At 37.8% G+C, this 7,500-nt stretch overlaps 1 long non-coding RNA gene across 2 annotated transcripts; it reads right to left on the bottom strand.

The window, feature by feature from the left end:
* Positions 1–696: 696 nt before the first annotated feature.
* On the bottom strand, positions 697–4,663 carry LOC126981112 (uncharacterized). 2 transcript variants are annotated; one of them, XR_007733741.1, is made up of 3 exons: positions 3,664–4,663; positions 3,377–3,523; positions 697–3,227 (listed from the first exon to the last, which is right to left on the bottom strand). It is a non-coding gene; the product is annotated as an uncharacterized LOC126981112 (long non-coding RNA). The 2 variants fall into 2 exon arrangements; XR_007733742.1 differs by having other exon boundaries at positions 699–3,170; positions 3,474–3,523.
* Positions 4,664–7,500: the final 2,837 nt, after the last annotated feature.

A 7,500-nucleotide genomic window follows, 5' to 3' on the forward strand; every position in this document is an offset into this window, starting at 1 on the left:
GAAAAAAAGAATAGAAATGAAGAAGTAAACGAATCATTGTGCCAAAAAGGACTGTGTTAATAATATGATGATAAGTGTGAAAAGATTTAAACGAAGATACGAAGAATCGAGACTAAAAATTATAGGAAGAAGAGAAGAGAAGAGACTGTGTTAATAGAATGATGAGAAAGGGGATAATGTAAACGAAGAGAGGAATAGAAGAAGAAAAACAAAACAAAACAAAACAAAACAAAACAACAAATGTGATGAAAAGAAAAAAAACAAGTGAAAAATTACAATGAATGAACTAACTAATTTTAAACGAAGAAAAAGAATAGAAGAAGAAAAGTGAAAACAAAACAGAAAACACGACAGAAAACACAATAAAAACAAAAACAATTAAAAAAAAAAATAATGAACCCACTAATTATCACGCCAAAAGGACTGTGTTGATAAAATGATGTTAATTATGTAAACTTAATCAGGTAAAGAAATTAATGTTAGTGAAGAGGAGAATAATTACTGTTAAATTTGTGTATATATATATATATATATATATATATATATATATATATATATATATATATATATATATATATATATATATATATATATATATATATATATATATGCTCAAGGAGATGAAGAGAGGAGGTGAGTGTGTGTGTGTGTGTGTGTGTGTGTGTGTGTGTGTGTGTGTGTGTGTGTGTGTGTGTGTGTGTGTGTGTGTGAGTAAATCATTCAGTATCTAGCGTAACCGTGTACATGAAACTGAAAACAAACACACAAACACACACACACACACACACACACACACACACACACACACACACACACACACACACACACACACACACACACACACACACACACACACACACACACACACACAAGATGATGGATATGGAAGAAGAAAAAGAGTGTATGTACGTTTTGTGATTGACATGTACATACACACACACACACACACACACACACACACACACCTGCACGCAAACAGACTATCAACATCAAATTCACCAGTAGAAGCAAAAGAAAGCATATAACAGCTAACAGTGATAGTAAAAGTAGACACATAACAGGAGACTTAGACATGGTAGTAACAGAAGGTCGTATAGAAGAAGAACAGATACAGCAGGAAACAGAGATGGTCGTAACAGAAGCGGTTATTATAGCAAACATTCTTAAGGTTATATACAAACACATAGAAAGAACCCATCAAGGAGTCCGAGGTATAGCAAATTATTCATCGGTTATATATAAGCAAATACGAATTCTTTAAGACGTACGAGTTATAACTATTCTTAGATGATATATAAACACGAATCCATCAGGGAAGTTATAGCAGAGATTCGTAAGTTATATAGAAATACGAATTCATCAAGACATACAAGTTAGTGGAGATATTCTTAGGTTATATACAAACAGAAACCGAGTTATAGCAAATTTATAGGAGGTTTTTATAGGTTATTTATATACATGTAGAAGGTGATCATAACTGCAACGAAAGTAATGGGTGGAAAGAAAGTGAGAGGGAACGCAAGGAAGAGACAAAAAAGAAAGGAAATGAAGTAATTAGGATGTCGAAAAATAGATGAAAATATACATGCAAACGGAGGAGAAAGCTGAAAGGAAAGGAAGAGAAAATAATCAATAGAAAGAGACTAAAGAAAAAGAAAGAAGGAGGCGAAAATAAAGGAAATGAAGTAATTATAACGTAAGGAAAAAGGGATAAAAATATATACACAGACGACGAAGGGAAGAAAGAAAGAGAGAGGAAGAGAATAAAGGAATAAAGAGACAAGCCATAAAAGATGCAAATGAAGAGAGACGAATAATATGATAAGAACGTAAAAGAAAAGAAACAAATGAAGAGAGGAGGAGAAGAATAACACGAGAAAGAGATGAAACAAAAAAGGTGACAACGAATCATTAAATCACGAAAGGGGAGACAACAGGACACAAAATTAAATTACCAGGAAATTAATAAAGAAAAAGTGATGATTACAAAATGCGATGACAGAGGGAGAAACGATGAATAAGACGATGATGAATATAGGAAAAAAAAAGTAAAAATGATGAATCAAATAAGAATAATTACATGAAAATAACTTACTGTAATACCACAAAACAGTAAAGAGAAAGAAATTAAGAACGGATGGAAATAAGAACGTCAACTAATTAAAAGGACGCATGACCCCCTTAATGACCCACTGACTGCCATTAATAAGGAAGGGAAAGGCGAGAGAAAATACGTAATTGCAGGGAAGGGACGAAATCAAGAGTGGGAAGGAAGGGAGGAACGAGAGAAAACAGTTAGCTGAGACTGAATTAATGTGGCAGAAACTAAGATCTTGGTTGAGGTATTGGAAGGCTAGAATTGAAGCATAAAAAAAGGAGAGGATATAAACATGTCGAGGTACAAGTGAGGAAATAGTTAGCTAAGAGTATGAAGAAGAGAAAGCAATGGAGAATGAACTAGTGCGTCAGAGGCTAAGATATTGGCGTAGATATTGAATGCGATTGGAATTAAAGCATAAAGAAAGGAGAGGAAATAATATAACATGGTATAAGAGAGAAAACAGTTTGCTAATGGAGTGTGGAAGAGAAAGAATGAACTAGTGGATGAAGGACTAAGATATTGGCGAAGCTATTAGAAACCTGGAATTTAAAGCATAAAGAAATAAGACGAAATAAATATGACATGGTATAAGAGAGAAAACAGTTAGCTAATGGTGTGTAGAAGAGAAGCTATGACGAATGAACTAGAGGGTGAAGGACTAAGATATTGGCGAAGCTATTAGAAACCTGGAATTTAAAGCATAAAGAAATAAGACGAAATAAATATAACATGGTATAAGAGAGAAAACAGTTAGCTAATGGAGTGTAGAAGAGAAGCTATGACGAATGAACTAGAGGGTGGGGGACTAAGATATTGGCGAAGCTATTAGAAACCTGGAATTTAAAGCATAAAGAAAGGAGAGGAAATAATATAACATGGTATAAGAGAGAAAACAGTTAGCTAATGGAGTGTAGAAGAGAAGCTATGACGAATGAACTAGAGGGTAGGGGACTAAGATATTGGCGAAGCTATTAGAAACCTGGAATTTAAAGCATAAAGAAATAAGACGAAATAAATATAACATGGTATAAGAGAGAAAACAGTTAGCTAATGGAGTGTAGAAGAGAAGCTATGACGAATGAACTAGAGGGTAGGGGACTAAGATATTGGCGAAGCTATTAGAAACCTGGAATTTAAAGCATAAAGAAATAAGACGAAATAAATATGACATGGTATAAGAGAGAAAAACCAGTTAGCTAATGGAGTATAGAAGAGAAGCTATGAAGAATGAACTAGAGGGTGAAGGACTAAGATATTGGCGAAGCTATTAGAAACCTGGAATTTAAAGCATAAAGAAATAAGACGAAATAAATATAACATGGTATAAGAGAGAAAACAGTTAGCTAATGGTGTGTAGAAGAGAAGCTATGACGAATGAACTAGTGGATGAAGGACTAAGATGTTGGCGAAGCTATTAGAAAGCTGGAATTTAAAGCATAAAGAAATAAGACGAAATAAATATAACATGGTATAAGAGAGAAAACAGTTAGCTAATGGAGTATAGAAGAGAAAGAATGAACTAGAGGGTGGGGGACTAAGATATTGGCGAAGCTATTAGAAACCTGGAATTTAAAGCATAAAGAAAGGAGAGGAAATAATATAACATGGTATAAGAGAGAAAACAGTTTGCTAATGGAGTATAGAAGAGAAAGAATGAACTAGAGGGTGGGGGACTAAGATATTGGCGAAGCTATTAGAAACCTGGAATTTAAAGCATAAAGAAAGGAGAGGAAATAATATAACATGGTATAAGGGAGAGAAACCACTTAGCTAATGGAGTATAGAAGGGACACCAGCTATGAAGAATTAACTATTGTGTCACGAACGAATATAATGGTTAATATATTGGATAAGATTGACTAGGCCTAAGCTAAGATCAAGATACCGATAAGGACTAAAAAATAAAGGAAGACTGAAGTACAAGATGATTAGAAAGTGTTGGAAGGGAGAGGAATTGGTCATGATATACTCTGAATAGAAGTGAATAGTTATAGACTGAATAAATGAAATGTACGGCAAGCATAGATACTGATATGCAATAAAGAGGAGAGTAAAATAACTGACGGAAAATACAAGGGTGATAAAGATACTGATAAGCGAAGTAAGGCAATGAAAGATACTGAAGAGCGATATAAAGATGATAATGATGCAATATATAGAGAGATAATAAAGAAACTAATGGACAATATATATGAACTGGCATCGAAATACAGGAAGAAAAACTAGAAACGAAGGAAGAGGAGTTGAATGTCATGGTATAAAGGGTTAGGATAATAGGGATAGAAATATTAATGGTTTATATTATACTGGCAATCACTGAGAAAGGAAAGAAAGTTGACATTATGAAAGAAGAGTAAAATAAATATGTCACGGTATAGAAAAATAATATAATGAGCAAAACAACACTACTAAAGGATTATAAGTAATAGAAGTGACTAGGAAAGGAAGGAACACATAAATCAATACACAAGGAATGCAGTAGAAAAAAACAGTTATATTATGGAGAAGATTGAAAGTATATGGATAAGGAAGTGATGGTGGTGGTGGTGGTGCTCAAAAATACATAGAAAAAAATTAATTATCTCTCTCTCTCACTTAGGGTCAAAAAGCTTTAAAATCCATCGCCAATACGTTTCACGGTAAGCTGATGATGATGATGATGGTGGTGGTGGTGAAGGTGTATGTTCGTGTGTATGTGTGTTTTTTTATTCTTTTTTTTTTCATATAAGTAAATAGTTGGTAGTGTGTAGCGCGTTGCTTTACTGCTAAGAATACAGGGTCGACGATACACACACTCACTCACACACACACACACACACACACACACACACACACACACACACACACACACACACACACACACACACACACACACACACACACACACTCATGTACTTTTCCTACCAAGATGTGTGGCTCGTAAAAGTCACACACACACACACACACACACACACACACACACACACACACACACACACACACACACACACACACACACACACACACACACACACACACACACACACACACTCCTATTGGTTCGTTCGCCAGCTCAATGTTATAATAATTAAACAATAGTATTAATCATAACACTAATAATAATAGTAATAATAATAATAATAATAATAATAAAAATAATAATGATAATTCTCCTGAGGTTTTTGTGATATTCAAATAGATAATCAAAATATAAGGAAAGGAAAGAATGATGTTGTAAGTGAAAAATAGAAGTGGTGATGGTGGTGGTGATGATAGTGGTGGTGGTGGTGATGGTGTTGAAAGATGAGGGGTGGATCTATTTTCTGCCTGGTGGTGGTGGTGGTGGTGGTGATGGTGTTGAAAGATGAGGGGTGGATCTATTTTCTGCCTGGTGGTGGTGGTGGTGGTGATGAAGGAGGAGGAGGAGAAGAAGGAAGAGGAGGAAAAGGATGAGAGTGAGGGAATGGAAAAGGAAGAAGAGGAAGGGGAAGGAGGATTAGGAGGAGGAGGAGGAGGGGGAGAAAGAGGAGAAGGAGGAGAAAGAAAATAAGAAAGAGAAGAAGAAGGAAGGTGAAGAGGAGGAAAAAGAGGAAAAGAACGAGAAGAAGGGAGAGAAAGAGAAGAAGGAGAAGGAAGGAGAAGAAGGAAAAAAAGGAGAAATAAAAGAAAGAAGAGAAGGAGAAAACGAAGGAGGAGAAGAAAGAGAAAGAGAGGAGAAGGAGAGAAGGGAGGAAGGGTAAGGCGGTGTTGATGGGTCCGGGCGTGGTGTTGATGGGTGGCGGTGTTGAGGGGCGGTGGTGCTGGTGGTGTGTCTCCCCAGGTGGTGACTAGAAGGTTACTATCAACACCCCGGACGCTCCCAGCTCCTCCCCACACCCCTCCCCCCACTCCCCCCCCTCACACCCATTCTTCCCTTCCTTCTTCCTTCCCTCCCTCATCTTCTTTTTCCTCCTCCTCCACCTCTTATCTTCCCTTCTTCATCTTTTTTTTCCTTCTTCCTTTCCTTTTCTTAATCTTTTCTCTCCTTTTCTTCCTCCTCCTTCTCTATCTTCTTATCTCTCTCTCTATCTTACTCTTCCTCTTCTTCCATCTCTCCCTCCATCTCTCCTCTTCTCCATATCTTCTTCTTCTTCCTCGTCCTCCTCCTCCTCCTCCTCCTCTTTCTTCTCTTTCTCTTTGTTCTCCTCTCCTCCTCCTCCTTCTCTCCTCCTCCACTTCTTACCTCCTTCCCTTTCTCCTCTTCCTTCCTTTCCTTTCCTCCTCCTCCTCCTCCTCCTCCTCCTCCCTCCTCACTTTCTTTTCTCTCTCTTTCTCTCCACTTTCTCCTCTTCCTTCTCCTCTCCTTCCTCCTTCATCTTCTTCTCCTTTCTCATACCAACACTATCTCCTCCTCCTCCATCTCCTTTTCCTCCTCCTTTTCCCTCTTCATCTCCCCCCATCTCCACGCTCCCTCCTCCTCCTCCTTCTCTTCCTCCTCCTCCATATAGTCCTCCTCCCCGTCTCTCCCTTCCTCCCTTTTATCCACTGTCTTCCTCTCCCTTTTTCATTGTTCCTCCTCCTCCTCTCTTCCTCTCCCCTTCTCAGCCTGTCTCTCTTCGTCCTCAGAATTATCTTCCCTTTCTTTCTATCTGTTCTTGTCTCACCCCCTCCCTTCATCTGCTCTTCACTTCTTCCCCTTCCATCTTGTTCTCCTTCCTTCCCCTCGCCTCCTCTCCCGTCTCCATACACTCCCCACGTAGACAGTCTCAAGGCAACAGGTACAGACAGACAAGACGTACAGGTAGAAAGAGTTATAGAGGTGGAGAGAGGTACTTAAGAAGAGAGGTATGGAGGTAGAGAAAGGTATGGAGGGAGAGAAATTAAGAGAGGTAGAGAGAGGTAGAGAGACTGGAGGATAAGGAAGAAATAAAAGAAATGAATGGAGGTAGAGAGAAGAATACAGAAGTTGATATACAGACAGGTAGAGAGATAACAAGGTAGAGACAGACTTACAGGTAGAGAGGTAGATATACAGGTAGAGAGAGAGAGGGGGGGAAAGGAAAGATAGAAGAAGAGAATGGAGGTAGAATGAAGAATACATGACTAGATACAGGTAGATAGAGAGATAACCAGGTAAAGACAGACTTACAGGTAGAGAGGTAGATATACAGGTAGAGAGACAAATCCAGGAAAAAGAAAGGTAGAGAGACGAACAGAGGTAGAAAGAAGTATACAGAAAGAGATATACAGGTAAGGTAGAGAGATAACCAGGTAGAGACATACATACAGGCAGAGAGAGGTAGATTTACAGGTGGAGAGAGAAAGACAGGAAGAGATACAGTGAAGGAAAAGGAGAGGTAAGATAGAGGAATACAGAAAAAGATTTATAGGTAGAGAGATAACCAGGTAGAGAGGTCGATATACAGGTAGAGAGGTAGATT

Source organism: Eriocheir sinensis, chromosome 46 (genome assembly GCF_024679095.1).
Source record: "Eriocheir sinensis breed Jianghai 21 chromosome 46, ASM2467909v1, whole genome shotgun sequence".
Lineage (NCBI taxonomy): Eukaryota > Metazoa > Arthropoda > Malacostraca > Decapoda > Varunidae > Eriocheir > Eriocheir sinensis.